This window comes from Furipterus horrens, unplaced genomic scaffold (assembly GCF_987537825.1).
Source record: "Furipterus horrens unplaced genomic scaffold, mFurHor1.1.pri manual_scaffold_8, whole genome shotgun sequence".
Taxonomy (NCBI): domain Eukaryota; kingdom Metazoa; phylum Chordata; class Mammalia; order Chiroptera; family Furipteridae; genus Furipterus; species Furipterus horrens.
The window spans coordinates 78,592,390-78,607,602 of record NW_028327178.1 but is presented as its reverse complement, the minus strand read 5'-3'; the positions used below and the strand labels follow the sequence as shown (position 1 = coordinate 78,607,602).

The window sequence follows — 15,213 nt, the reverse complement described above, 5'->3', positions numbered from 1 at the left end:
GCATCCTACAGGGCCAGTGAACTTGTTGGCGACTTTATACACTCAATGGCATGGCTATCCAGATAGTTGGACTCACAGTTTATGAACAGTAACACAACAGAGATTTATCTATAAGTTCTTATCATTATGTTTGATTGGTGTGGGGGTTGAATCTAATAACAAAAGTTTTGTATGGTGAAGATGACACATCTTATTGTACAGGCTAGATAGGACACATTTTTAACTACTTATGCCCTCCCACCCCAGCAGGCTGCATGAAACTAGTTTGGATAATTAGCAGCTTTTCTACCCCCAGGGTAGGAGAGTCTGTAGTCTTTCATGATAAATTCCCAGTGTTTGAGGCAACCAGGTTATTGAAAATGTACCTCTATTTATGATTTGCAAAAGTAGCCATACTGTCTGTCCTCCATGGAAGAATGTCTTCATATCTCAGGTAGCTTGTAATGAACTGTAGTTAGAAGAACAAAGGTAGCAAACCTGAGAATGAGGTGTGTTAGTGTTGCCCAGAGCAATATTGATGATTAACTAAAGATTTCTTATGAAAATATTGTTGAATCCTGAATGATTGTCCACATAATCATTTTTAAGAACTAGAGTCATTTTTCCTAAGTAACATAGCTTCAGATTGTATGCCACTCTAAAACATATTCAATATTGATTAATTAATATTAGAAAAAAAGTGGGCATTTAATGATATATTAGAGAAAATCATGCTTATAAAATTGAATTTCAACTGGTTCAATAAAATGAAGTATTGTATAGATATTTTACATAACTATAAATTAACTAGGATATAGTTTAGAAACACTGAACTCTAATATCAATTATTTAGGATATTAGCTCATGAGGGATAACAATTTATTGCACTTTTAGTCCTTCAGAATGAAGAGACAATTTACATTCTACCTCTTACTCTATATATACATTGAAATTATGACTTAAATATGAAAGTGATACTTTAGTGACTTCAAACATATAACATTTGAGGATGAAGAAAACATTGGAAAACCAATGACTGCTGTATGTTTATTACATTCTAAGTTTCTGTAACCCTCTTATGCCTGAAAGAAAGAAAATAGTTTCGGAATTAGATGCTTCATACAAGTTCTCTTCGAAGTGGAAGTTCAAATTTTTTGAGGCCGTTTAATAACATTTTTCAGTAGTATTGGGAAAGCCATTTGTTCATTTGTTTCAAATGCAGTAATCTTACACATTTTTTTCTCTCAATTTTCTCCTGTTTTGACACCATCTTGTGTAAGTCAAGGTCAAAATAAAGGGCAAAGTAATCCTCTATATCTATTACAACTCTGCAAATTGAAGGTGGTTGGAAACATATTGTTTTTGAGCGTACAAAAGAACTGTGACATGAGCACCCACTCTCATATCCACTGAAGGAGAAGGTTGAATACGTGAGTCCTTGATGCAAAATGTGTGGGTACAATGACCCTAAGCCCCCAGATTAATGTCTATCTTTCATTTTAGATCAAATCAAATAGGACTGCAAAAATTCGTTGTTTCAGCTTTTGCAAGGTCTCCAGGGCTATGAGGAATTAGGAAGTACCCAACATTTTGGGACTTTGGCTTTGTCTAATAAATTTGTCCAATAGATATCCCCAATACAAAAAGGTTTTTCCTCTGTGAGACATTCATTACATTCATGACAGAATCCTTTGACAAAGATTGAGTTACAATGATAGATGCATGTCTTTTTTCCACATAAGACTACACATAGATGGTCATAATGCTTTAAACCTTTGGAAGAATGTTCATGGCTTTGCATATAATTTTGCAGTAGGGCATATATGTGATGACACTTCATGTGCCTTTTTATTTGGCAAAGAGTTTATGCTCTTGCTATAAGAATGGCGCTCTAATCGTATTTTCCTATATTCTGACATGAACAAGATATACAAAAAAATAAGGTGAATACTCATTAAAAAATACCATTTTCTGCCTATTGCCTTCCACTTGTGTCTATCATGTTCTTTCTCTTTATTTCTTTTTTTTTTTTTTAATTTTATTTTTTGGTTATTCAGTTACAGTTGTCCCATTTTTCCCCCATTGCTCCCCCCTCCCAGCCCATCCCTTCTCCCTCAATTATATCCCTCCCCGTTATCCATGTCCATGAGTCATTCATACACGTTCCTTGACTAGACCCTTCCTTTACTTATCCCCTTCTCTCCCTCCCCCCTCCCCCTTACTGACTACTATTCTAGTCTTTGCCTATTTAGTTCTTTTGTTTGTGTTGCTCTTTAGTTTCCTGTATTAGGTGATGTCATATGGTATTTTGCTTTCTTTGCCTGGCTTATTTCACTAAGCATAATTCTCTCTAGTTCCATCCATGTTGTTGCAAATGGCAGTACTTCCTTCTTTTTTCTGCTACATAGTATTCCATTGTGTAGATGTACCACAGTTTTTTGATCCACTCATCTACAGATGGGCACTTAGGCTGTTTCCAGCACTTAGCTATTGTAGACAGGGCTGCTATGAACATAGGGGTGCATAAGTTTTTTTGAATTAGGGTTTTAGGATTTTCCGGGTATAATCCTAGCAGTGGAATCACTGGTTCAATTCTTTCTCTTTCTTATTAATTTTCCTCTGTCTCTTGGTCACCATGACTGCAATTTCTATCTATGATATTCCCTTAACTTGACTTGAGTTCTTGTTTCTCAAGTGGTCCCATTACCAACCTAGGATAGCAGCCTTGCGGAGTACAGCAGGAAAGAGGAAAAGGGAACGAGGCTATGATAAAAAGCATTCACAAAGATATCGGGTACAAAGATGTGAGACACACAGTGGTGTGTACATTCACGGAGTACACGGATGTGGGGCACACAGACATAAGTCATACAGATGTCACCAATGCCTTTCATAAAAATCTGAGGATAATAATGCCTTCTTCATCGTAAACTCCAAAGGAGGTAATGATTGTGAAAACTCAAAGAAGTCATTGTTTGACTTAGTAAGGACTCTTAATTAATCTCCATTCTTTTTCTTTTTTTTTTTTTTTTTTTTTTTCTCCTGTCATGGTGTCACTCTTGTCTTCAGTCCCAGGACTGGATTAAAAAAAACATAAAATTTCCTCCTTCTGATTATAAAATATGCCACCCTTTTGTTAGTAAGGCACTGTTCTTTATACCCCTCTGATAATCTGTTTTCTCGTTGTCATTTAGGGAAGAATAAGGGAAAGAAGTAAGAAAATAGGAGAGACTTATCACTCATTTATTTTTCTAATATAAAAGCTAATGGTTTTACATATTAGAAATTTTCATTTGTTTCAATTACCACACAAAAATAACTAATACTGTTAATGATACTATTACAATTGCCTATATCACTACCATTGTTTTTAGAATTTTGTGAGAAATTACTTGTACCAGACACTATACCCAGCATGTACACAGAAGCAAAGCAAGCTAAATGGTTCCTTCACCATTGTTGCCTCCATTACTGACATAATAGAATGAAAGCTGGGATCATGAAGAGAGGAATATAGAAGAAAGTCTGTAAAATTATAATTGATCAATTAGGAGGTATAATTCTGGTCAGAGCAATAGGCAGTGATTATAGATGGGAAGTAGGTGAGCTGTGGCCCTCAGAATAAAAGAGTCAGCAAACAGAAACCTACCAGACTGAGAGAGACATCTATCGGTTGTCTCCCATAGGTGCCCTGATTGAAGATTAGACCCACAACCTAGGTATGTGCCCTGACTGGAATTGAACCTGCAACCATTTGGTGTATGGGATGATGTTCCAACCAACTGAGCACCCAGCCAGTGCACATTCTGAATTTTCAATGAGCCCCTCAGGTAATGCTGATGTTGCTGTTCTTTGTATTATGCTTTGAGTAACACTGTCATAGAATACACCTGCAATCTGCAATTTTCATTCTTCACTTGTTCTAGAAGACTCTAGTTTTGGTTACACTATATTGTTTGGGCAGAGACCAGATTGCACTTCACACCCACCACTCATGCACTCCAGGTCTCATTATGACTCTTGGGCATTTTTTATATGTCTGCTATTCTTAGAGCCCTAAGCCAATCTGACCTGAGATTCAGATACCCTGAGACCTCTGGACCAGCTCACTCTACAACCTGGGAAGTAATAGACAAAGGCAGTGTATCTGGAATATGGAATCATGAAAATGTTTCTGCATGGACACAAAGGTATCAAATTACAGGCCTACTCGGTCTCACCCAATATAATTTAATTCTGGTGTAGAAGGTTAGTCATATATGCTATTGGGAGGAAAATGACACATGGCTAAATTGAAGCTGTGTATGATGCAGAAATCTTTCAGATCTTGCTTGAAATTCAATCATACCTTAACTGATTCACAGCCTCATTTTTGTTCTGACTCTGGCTGTTTGTTAAACATACTGAAGCATTTATGAAATGAGGGTGAGGTGAGGTAAGGGAGAAAAGGTATGGAGGTATTCAGATAAGCTGTGAGTTAATACTTTAGATTATCTTAACTTTTGTTTCCTCATGTAAAATATAGCAACATCAAGATATTAAACACAGAGTTCTTGTAAGGATTGCATATAATCATGTAGAAAAGCAGACAATATAACATCTAGAACATAATAATGTTCAATTAACATTAGTTTTCTTTTCTTAGTGTATTTTGCCTACAAGGTTGAGAGAGTATGGAGGCTAGAGAAAGAAAGTCAATATTAAGTTCTTAGAAACTGCAAAATTATTGGTTCTTTGGAATATAACTGAATTAGATTTATTCTAGTATTTTAAAGATTAATGGAACTCTAAGGACTGGCCTAGAAACTAAAAGTCATTGGTGACAGAAAAATCTATAAAATGGCATCATACTTTCAAAGTAGAAGACACCTCTTGGGTGTTAGAGACAGCAGGTGGAATATGGATGGCAAATATTTATATAAAATCTTTAGGCTTTGACAATGGAACATAGTAGCACCTAAAAATTCATATTAAAGTGCAAATTATATATAATTGAGTGAATAAGTGTCCGACATAGTGTCACATATGGAAAGGGAATAAAACCAGAGCCTTTATTTTAATTCTAGCTCTGCCTTTAATCACTCTTGTGACCTTGGGAAAGTCATTTGACCTCCTTCTACATGTGCATATACACACACTCAAGCATATACACACACTCAAACACACAAACACACACATTCCAAAACCAGCTACAATGAGTGTTTTAGCTCAGAAGTATCATGTTTTCCTTATAGTCATGAAGACTATACTTTAAATACTAAGTATTCCCATGCAGAGAAAGATTTAAGAAAAAAAATTTCGGCAAAATAAAGCTTTGCTATTAGGATGCTAACCTTTATGACTGTGGGCAGCAGCTCTGAAGACAAAATTTTGCTGAAAATCTCCACAATCTCCCTGATTCCTTGGCTTTTCTGTTTACAGCATATCACTAGCAGGAAATTGAGTCACTAGATTCTCCCTAGAGGTCAGGTCCCCACTCTATTAGTACCATGAACCTGGAGTTATACACACCACTACTGGCACACTGCCTGCCATGCAGTAAGAACTCAATCGACATTTATAGACTTGTGAAAAAATGGATGAATGGCAAATAGTTCAGGTAATCTAGCTTCAATAAGGTTGTCCCAAAGAGCCCATACAAATCAAATTGTCAAATTTCTACTGTTCCTGATTCTATACAACACAGCCCCAATTTCTACCACTGCCTGAAGGATAATTACAATAATCATTCATGTCTCCATGTGAAAATAAGGTATAACATTCATACTTTCCCAAGGTGTGTTATCATACATCATTTTGGAAAGAATAACATGGAAAATTAGCAGTTCCACCACAAGGCTAATGAGAAATATTGGCAAAGCATTTGAAGCAATGGAAAATAATACTTTTTCCATCATGATCAATTAAAAGTATATAATAGAAGGCCATACATGGAACCACACTCCACATCAAGCAACACCTTCATCATACTTTATTCCAAATTTTTCCCCTTTATTCAGTTACTTTGTATTTAAAACATAGACTTTGAGAGCAAATTATGTGTGTGATATTATGAATAATGGTAATAGATAATATATAAAGCATTTTCTCCCTACAAGAACTCTGTAGTCAGTTGGGGACATAGACATATGCAAACAAGCCTACACATAAAGGATCTGATGGTGCCCATGCTAAACAAAAAGAGACCTAATAACTAAGATTTTTGAAATGTTCAAGTAAAAGGAACAAGCTAGAATGGTGCACAGTAGAAGCTTGGGGAGGTAAACAAGCATATTATAGTGGAAAGATAAAAGTTGAGATAGAATATATATGAATATCTGTGGGTTTAAGTCAGTCCAAGAATCATGATGTGGAGAGGGTCAAGGATCATCCACAGAGATGTGACATTTATGGTAGCTGCTAGGTACAGTAAAAGAAGCATTAGTTTTGGAGTCTAAAAATGTGCATAGGAAATCTATCTCTGCCACTTACCACCAAACAACAAACCTTGAGCCCAATTTATAAACCCAATCTATATTCCAATTTGTAAAATGGGCTTATAGGTATCTGTCTCAGAGGGATCTTCAGAAGAACCCATGTGGTAACATAGAGTAAAAAGCACATTGTCAGCACACAGAGTAAGAGCAAATATTGTCATGCTCTAGTGCATAAATGAAGCTTACAGATAAATGGAAGTTAAATTGAAGGCACAGTCTGAGCTTTGGCTGAGGTGTGTGTTTGAATCAGTTTTGACAATGTTGAGTCAATGAGGTTACCCATCTCCAAGACTTCCGTAAGGCATTTAATCAGGAAGCCAAATAATCCTGATATCCATTCTTGCACTGTTTCAACACAAAATATTTAGCTTCCATTTGAATAGTTAACCTGCTCAATGTAGAGAACTAAATCAGATGATTCAGCCCTTGTTATTTTTATTTTTGGGTCAATTCATTTTGGCTGGCAATAGTGAGGAAAGCAACTAAATAACTGCCAACTTTCCTCTTAGGTTGGTGGAAATATACATATAGATCCTAGCTATAAATAAGGGCAAGTCTGGGAAAAGGGATTTTGTTAAAGAATGAGAAAATTTCTAGGAGAAGAGACAGGAGTTCTCTTGGGATGTCTTATTCTTGGAGAATTTTTACTGTGCACATTCAGAAAAATGTGTACATCTGTCTATGCTTGCTATTTAAGTCACTGTGCTATTATTTGCAAGCTCCCTGGATTCAGTTTCACATATGCCTTTTAAATGACTTCTGAACCTGGCTTACACTTTTCTTTACCATCTACTAATAATAACATTTACCAATGAAGGAATTTTATTTTATGGTTTACAAAGCATTTTTACTTAATTAGTCACTTGAGTTTCCTGAGAGCCCAATGTTATTTTTACTTTACAGATGAGGAAAGAGTTTTAGTAGGAATAGGGGAAACAGAGAAGGAAAATTATGTAATTCAAGGGTGGAAAGAGGAGGGCAGCCTTCTAGAAGTGAAGGAGACCATGGGAAGTCAGAAAGTCCAAAGGAGAGCTGAGTCTCTGTGATCATGAATTATGTGGTTGGTTCTCAGCACAGTGTTTATTTCTTCTTCCTTGATAGTTACAATCAGAGCTCAAAGTGTTTTTGAACCTTGACACATGTGACTCAATTAGTTGGGCATCATCCTGCAAAGCAAAATGTCACTGGTGATTCCCTATTGGGGAACATGTCTGGGTTGCGGGTTCAGTCCTCAGTCAGGGCACTTATGAGAGGGCAACCGATAAATGTTTCTCTCTCACATTGATATTTCTCTCCCTCTCCTTCTCCTGTCCTTCCTCCAATCTCTAAAAATAAAATAAATAAAATATTTACAAAATTGTGTTCACATAATTTTGACTTAGCTAGAAAATGGCCGAGTCATGGGTCTTGTCATATCATGTCCCTGACCCACTAATCCTGGGACCTTACCCATCTTTACTAAAGCCTGTCCTTGGGTGTAAATGGATAAGGGAATATAGTGGTACATCAGAAAAATATTTTTTTATAGTAAAAGAAAAATATACAAAAAGCAAGGGCAGGAAGCAGTGATAAGAGAAAAAAAAGCCAGGTGCTGGTCAGGTGAAAATCTAGTGCTGCTTAAATACTCACTCCATAAACAAATGTGTTGTTGTATGCACTGTAGTCCTTAACAACACGATGTCCATCCTCATAAACTTGTTTCTTGAATTCCTGTTTTCTGATATCTTCAAGATGTTTAAGAAACTAATTATCCTTCTGTAAACACCAAAGATATAGGGATTCCTGGAAAGTGCTGACTGAGCATGATATAAAGCATGTATGTATACAAAGCATTGTCTTTGTATTAGTTTTCCAAGCATATATTTATTTTTAAGTCCACATTTTTTACTCAGAATGCTTAATTAAGATGAGCATCTTTTCATTCTGTATCCTCAATTTACTTCTGTCTTCTAGTTACAAGATAAAACTTAGGACAAATAGGGAAATCATCCTATAGATCTTTATGGAAGAACTGGTTTATGTATTCACATCTGTCTGATTGGGATGCCACAAAAAAAAATACCAGAAACTGAATGGATTTGGCTTAAAAAACAGAATTTTTTTTCTCATAGTTCTGGAGGCTCAAAGTCCAAGGTCAAGGTGCCAGCAAGGTTGACTTCTGGTGAGACCTTTCTTCCTGGCTTGAAGCTGGTTACCTTCCTGCTGCGTCCTCAGATGGCCTTTTCTCTGTGCATAAGTGAAGAGGAAGAAAGCTCTGGTGTCTCTTCATCTATTATTCTTCTTATACAAATACCAGTTCTATAGGATCAGGACCCCACCCTTACACTTTATTTAACTTTAATCACCCCTTTAAAGATCTTATACCCAAATATAATCACTTTGGGTGGTAAAGGCTTCATCATATAAATTTGGGGTGAGGGGGACACAATTCAGTTCATAACAATATCTTAAGACAAAAACATGGCCCACAACCACCTTTCCTGAATATTCCATCTGAAAGCATCCCAACCCAGGTGATCCTTTGCCTTTCCACCTTCCTAACACTCTTTCCTTTGTACACCCAGCTCCTCACTGAATTCAATTTCTTTTTCTGAGATTTTTACCACACATTTTAAATCTGATATATCCCAGGGGTGGCTGTTACCTTGCGACAACTAAGGAGCCATCCTGGAAGGAAGTAAGAAAGACTGATCACCTAGAAGAAAACACAAGAACTTCAAAAGTCTCAGTTTGGGGGCTTGGGTAGTTACCTTCATCCTTTATTATGAAGAAAAGTGAGTGTTGAAGGCAAGATGGGGTCACTGAATGTGCAGTGAGGTTTGGTGGAAAATGGACACAGATGCTCTGGAAGGGAGTGGGTAGAAGGTGCTAGATTGTAATTGGGTGTGAAGAGAGCTTCATCTATGGTCTGGAAGCCAGAATCTAACTAGGAGTAAATAAGATAAGAAAACAAGACTCCCAGTAAAAGGGTGGAGAAGCTAGGTGAGCAAAAACATTTCTTTTGGGGGAGAAAAGAAATGGGCTCATAGTGCTGAGGGTGGCCAGGGGCTCCACCAAGAGCAGCAATGTGCCAATAAGTAACTACAAATATTTTCTGCTGCTGAAGTTTGCTCTTTGTATCATTCCAGTTCCAGATACTAGCCTTAAGAACTCATATAGTTTCAGAAGTGTGGTTCTCTAGGTTCTAGCTTACACTACCATTAGACAAAGGAAAGAACTTACATATTCTAAAAGTTTTTGTCTTTTGTGGTGATATGGATTGACCTAAAAATCCTCCTTTCTTCATTTAAATATTGAGTAATTTAAAAGAATGTTGACTTTTGAAGATCAATCTAAGAAGCAGCAACAAACAAGAAGAGTCACAAAAAAGGGGAGATGGTAAAACAACTCCCCATTGAAAGGAAGGGAGGAATCCCCAGAAAGAGAGCTAAATGAAAGAGAGGAAAGCAAACTATTAGACATGGAATTCAAGACATAGATTATAGGGAAGCTCAATGAGCTCAGAGAGCTCAAAGAATACCACAAAGATTTCCAGGGAAACTAGAGGGAACTTACTGGGAATTATACCAACATTAAAAAGGACATAGAAGCTATCAATAAGAGCCAGGAGGAAATGAAGAATACAGTTTCTGAATTGAAGAACACAGTAGAAAACATTAAAAGCAGGCTAAAATAATACATCTCCACCAAACCAGCATTGCAAGAGATGCTAAAGGGTCTGCTTTAAGAAATGAAGATGCCAAGAGAGACAGAGAGGAACACAAGTACAAAGGGGGAAGATGACATTGAATAAGTACCTATCAATAATAATCTTAAATGTAAATGGATTAAATGCCCCAATCAAAAGACATAAGGTAGCTGAATGGATTTGAAAGCATGACCCACATATACGCTGTCTACAAGAGACCCACCTTAGAACAAAAGATCTACAAAGACTAAACGTGAAGGGATGGAAAAAAAATATTTCAAGCAAATGGACATAAAAAAAAAGCTGGGGTAGCAATACTTATATCAGACAAAACAGATTTCACAGCAAAGGTGATAAAAAGAGGCGAAGGGACTTCCAGCCAAGTTGGAGGCTCAGACAGACATGTTCCATATCCCTCTACAACCTCAGACAGACACGCTTAGTCTCCCTCTACAACCAGAAAGGAATACAACTACCTCAAAACAAAAGATAACCAGAAATTCCAGAAAACAAAACTACATGGAAGCCCAACGTATGAAATTATAAACTAGCAGTGCTTGTCCAGACAGGTAGGAGGGGCGAAATTGGAACCGGAAGGGAAAGGTCGGGCGGCACTGTTTGTGGTAGCAGCGGGGATAATGGCATGGGAAGCAATCCTGGCTGCAGTTGAGTCCTGGGAGCTCGTGACCCCAACGCTGAGAAAGGCAGCCCCCCCATTGCCTCAGACAGAGAGGCCCAGAGGGCGGGGGGACAGATCCTGGTCTTCCAAGGAAGAATAATGGCAGGAATCCATCTTGGAATCCCACCCCCACACAAAGTGCCACAGCGCAGCGAAAAAGATTGCGGACCACTGCCGGTTGCCGGCTAGAGATGAGTACATGGGGCTCCGCCCCCTACAGCCTGCCCAGGAAGCAAAGCAAAACACAAATCTGTCAAAATGAAGCAGACGACAATTGAAATCCCAGTGACGTAGCTCACCAGGCAGAAGATGAGGAACCTGACAGACGAACAAATAGGAAACCTTTCAGAGGCTCAGTTCAGAGCTATAGTTATAAGGTGGCTTACAGAATTAACAAAAGATTTGGAAGAAGACAGGGAAGGAATGAAAGCCACTTATACTGAAACAAACAAAAACACATATGAGACAAGTAGTGAGGAAATAAAATCCAGAGATCAAATCAACAAACCGGAGCATAAGGAAGGAACAAACAGTCAACCAGTGCAGAAAGAGGAAACAAAAAGTAAGGAACGTGAGGAGAGGATCAGAAGCCTCTGGGACAGCTATAAGAGACCAAACATACAGATTATAGGATTGCCAGAGGGCGAAGAAGAAGAACTAGAAATTGAAAAATTATGTGAAAAAATAATGAAGCAGAACTTCCTGAACTTGGAGAAGGAAATAGACTTACAGGTCCAGGAAGCGCAGAGAGTTCCAGAAAAGTTGGACCCAGGGAGAACCACTCCAAGACACATTATAATCAAATTGTCAAACATTAAAGATAAAGAGGAGACTTGTGCCATGGCCATGCCTGAGGTCCATCTGTACCACGGTCCTGGAATTGTTGGATGAGTATTTAATAGCCAGTGCAACTAATCCAGAGAGTAAGGTCTTCTACTTAAAGATGAAGGGAAATTACTTCCAGTACCTCGCTGAGGTGGCCTGTGGTGATGATCAGAAATGAACGATAGATCATTCCCAAGGAGCTTACCAAGAGACTTTTGATATAAGAAAGAAGGAGATGAAGCCCACTCACTCCATTCATCTGGGGCTGGCTCTCAACTTCTCTGTGTTCTACTATGAGATCCTGAATAACCCAGAGCTTGCCTGCACACTGGCTATGGCTTTTGATGAGGCCATCACGGAGCTCGACACACTGAACGAAGACTTGTACAAAAACAGCACGCTCATCATGCAGCTGCTTAGGGACAACCTCACATTATGGACATCAGACAGTGCAGGAGAAGAATGTGATACGGCTGAAGGGGCAGAAAACAACTACATGCAGGGTGTCCTCCTCTCAGAAACCTTTGTACACATCTCCATTCCTTATTCCATTTGGATTTCCTAGAGCAAAGAAACTCATTCATGTGTATGGAATCAACTGTTTATTATAGTCTCTTCACACTGCAGCTTTGAAAAAACTCCATTCCTTGGTTTGTGTCTGTCTTGGACTTCCTGGTGTGCAGTTACTGCTGTAGAAAAGTATTAATAGCTTCGTTTCACATCAGCATAAGTAACTTCCCAACTCTCACATAGAAGACTAAAAACGTACCTGGTATTTAAGTAATCTGAACCAGTTCTGCAAGTGGCTGTGTTTTGTATTACTGTGAAGATATGAAAATGTAGTCAATTCCAATTTAAAGAGTGTTTTACATAATTTCTACATTTCCTCCCTTACTCTCCTTTGGGGGTTTCCTCTCAGTACACCTTTTCCACATTCCTGTATTCCTTTTGGGTAGGAATCTGGAAGTATGAGATTGAATGAAAAGCATTTGACATTTCTGGGCTGGGGGGTCACAAATTGAAATGCTTCCTGTGTCATATGGAGGGGTCTTGTGTGCCTGTGACCACAGGGACTTTCCTTCTTTACTCTTCATTTGCTGCTGCTTCAGTTGACAACTGCCCTTCCTAATAAAAATTCACTTATATCTCCTGAAAAAAAAATTAAAGATAAAGAATCTTAAAAGCAGAAAGAGAAAAGAAAAGAATCATGTAAAAAGGGGTCCCAATTAGACTATCAGCTGACTTCTCAAGGGAGACCCTGCAGGCAAGAAGGGACTGACAAGAAATATTCAAAGTAATGAAAAGCAAAAACCTACAACCATGAATACTCTATCCAGTGAAACTGTCATTCAGAATAGAAGGGCAGAAAAAGTGCTTCCAGGACAAAGTGAAACTGAAGGAGTTCATTGGATCCAAACTACTCTTATATGAGATGTTAAAGGGCTTGTTTAGAAGAAGGAGGATCAAAACTGTGAACATTAAAATGAAAACTGCATCACAAGAACCAACAACAGTAGCTAGGGAATCGAAACAAAAGCAAACTAAATAAGCAACGAGAGTGGAAAAAGAACAATAGGTATGGGGAAAATACTAGGGGGAGGTCAGCAGGGAGGGGGATGCGGGAGAGGGAGGGAGATGGTACAGGAATTAAGAAGGATAGTAGGAGGGAATGGAAGAGGTTGAGAAGAACTATATGCACAACCAATGGACATGGACTAAAAGGGGGGAAAAACTGGAGGGGGGGGCACCGGGTATGAGGAGCAGAGGGAAAGAAAATTGGGACAACTGTAACAGCAAAATCAATAAACCTTTTTTTTTTTAAAAAAAGCACACACACAAAAGAGAGGCAAAGAAGGACATTTCATAATACTTAAGGGAAAAATCCATCAAGAATATATAACCCTCGTAAACATATATGTACCCAAATATAGGAGCATCCAAATATGTAAGGAAAATTTTGAAAGACTTCAGGAAGGATATAGACAGTAACACACTCATAGTAGAGGACCCTAACACATCATTTTCAGCAATGGAAAGATCTTCAAAGCAAAGAAACACCAAGGATATTGAGACATTGAACAACACTCTAGATCAAATGGATTTAGATAATATATATAGAACTTTTCACCCCAAAGAAGCAAAATATACATTCTTCTCAAGTGCACATGGAACATTTTCAAAGATAGACCACATAGTAGGACACAAAACAAACCTCAACAAATTCAAGAAAATTGAAATTATATCAAGCATCTTCTCAGATTGCAATGCCTTGAAACTGGAAATCAACCTCAAGGAAAAAACTCAAAAGCATTCTAACTCATAGAGAATGAATAACATGCTATTAACTAATGAATGGGTTAACAATGACATCAAAGAAGAAATCAAAAAGTTTCTGTAAACTAATGATAATGAACACACAACAACCCCAAACCTATAGGATACAGCGAAAGCAGTCCTGAAAGAAAAGTTCATAGCAATACAGGCCTAGCTAAAAAAGATAAAAGAATCTCCAATATAAAAACCTAACCCTACAGCTACAAGAACTAGAGGACCAACAACAAATGAAGCCCAGAGCGAATAGAAGGAAGGAAATCATCAAGATCAGAAAAGAATTAAATGACATAGAGACTAAACAAACAATTTGAAAGATTAATAAAACCAGGAGCTGGTTCTTTGAAAAGATAAACAAAATTGACAAGCCCTTAATCAGGCTCAAAAGAAAAAATAAGCAAGGACCCAAATAAATAAAATCAGAATGAAAGAGGAGAAATCACAATCGATATCACAGAAATACACACTATTGTAAGAAATTATTACGAACAGCTGTATCACAAGAAATTTGACAAGCCAGATAAAATAGACAAATTTCTGGAAAAATGTAATCTTCCAAAACTGAATCAAAAAGAAGTAGAAAGCCTGAACAGACCAATAACACTAGTGAAATTGAAGAAGTAATCAAAAAATTCCCAGGACACAAAAGCACTGGACTGGATGGTTTCACAGATGAATTTTACAAAACATTTAGGAAAGAACTAACTCCTATCCTTCACACACTATTCCAAAAAGTTTAAGAAGAGGGAAGACTCCCAAAACTCGTTCTATGAAGCCAGTATTACTCTAATTCCAAAACCAGGTCAAGATACAAAGAAAAACACTACAGGCCAATATTGCTGATGAACATAGATGCTAAAATTGTCAACAAAATATTGGCAAACAGAATCCAGGAACACATTAGAAAGATCATACACCACGATCAAGTGGGATTCATCCCAGGGATGCAAGGATGGTTTAATATTCGCAAATCAATAAACATAATACAACACATAAACAAAATGAAAGACAAAAACCACTAGATCATATCAACAGATGCAGAAAAAGCATTTGAACAAGTACGACACCAATTTATGATAAAAACACTCAGGAAACTGGGAATAGAGGGGGCATACTTCAACATAATAAAAGCTGTATACAAGAAACCTGAAGCCAACATCATACTCAATGGGCAAAAACTGAAAGCATTCCCCCTGAGGTCAGGAACAAGACAAGGATGTCCACCCTCTCCACTC

At 37.7% G+C, this 15,213-nt stretch overlaps 1 pseudogene; it reads left to right on the top strand.

The window, feature by feature from the left end:
- Positions 1-5,468: 5,468 nt before the first annotated feature.
- LOC150003201 (14-3-3 protein theta pseudogene) lies at positions 5,469-12,212 on the top strand (annotated as a pseudogene).
- The last annotated feature ends 3,001 nt before the right edge of the window (positions 12,213-15,213 follow it).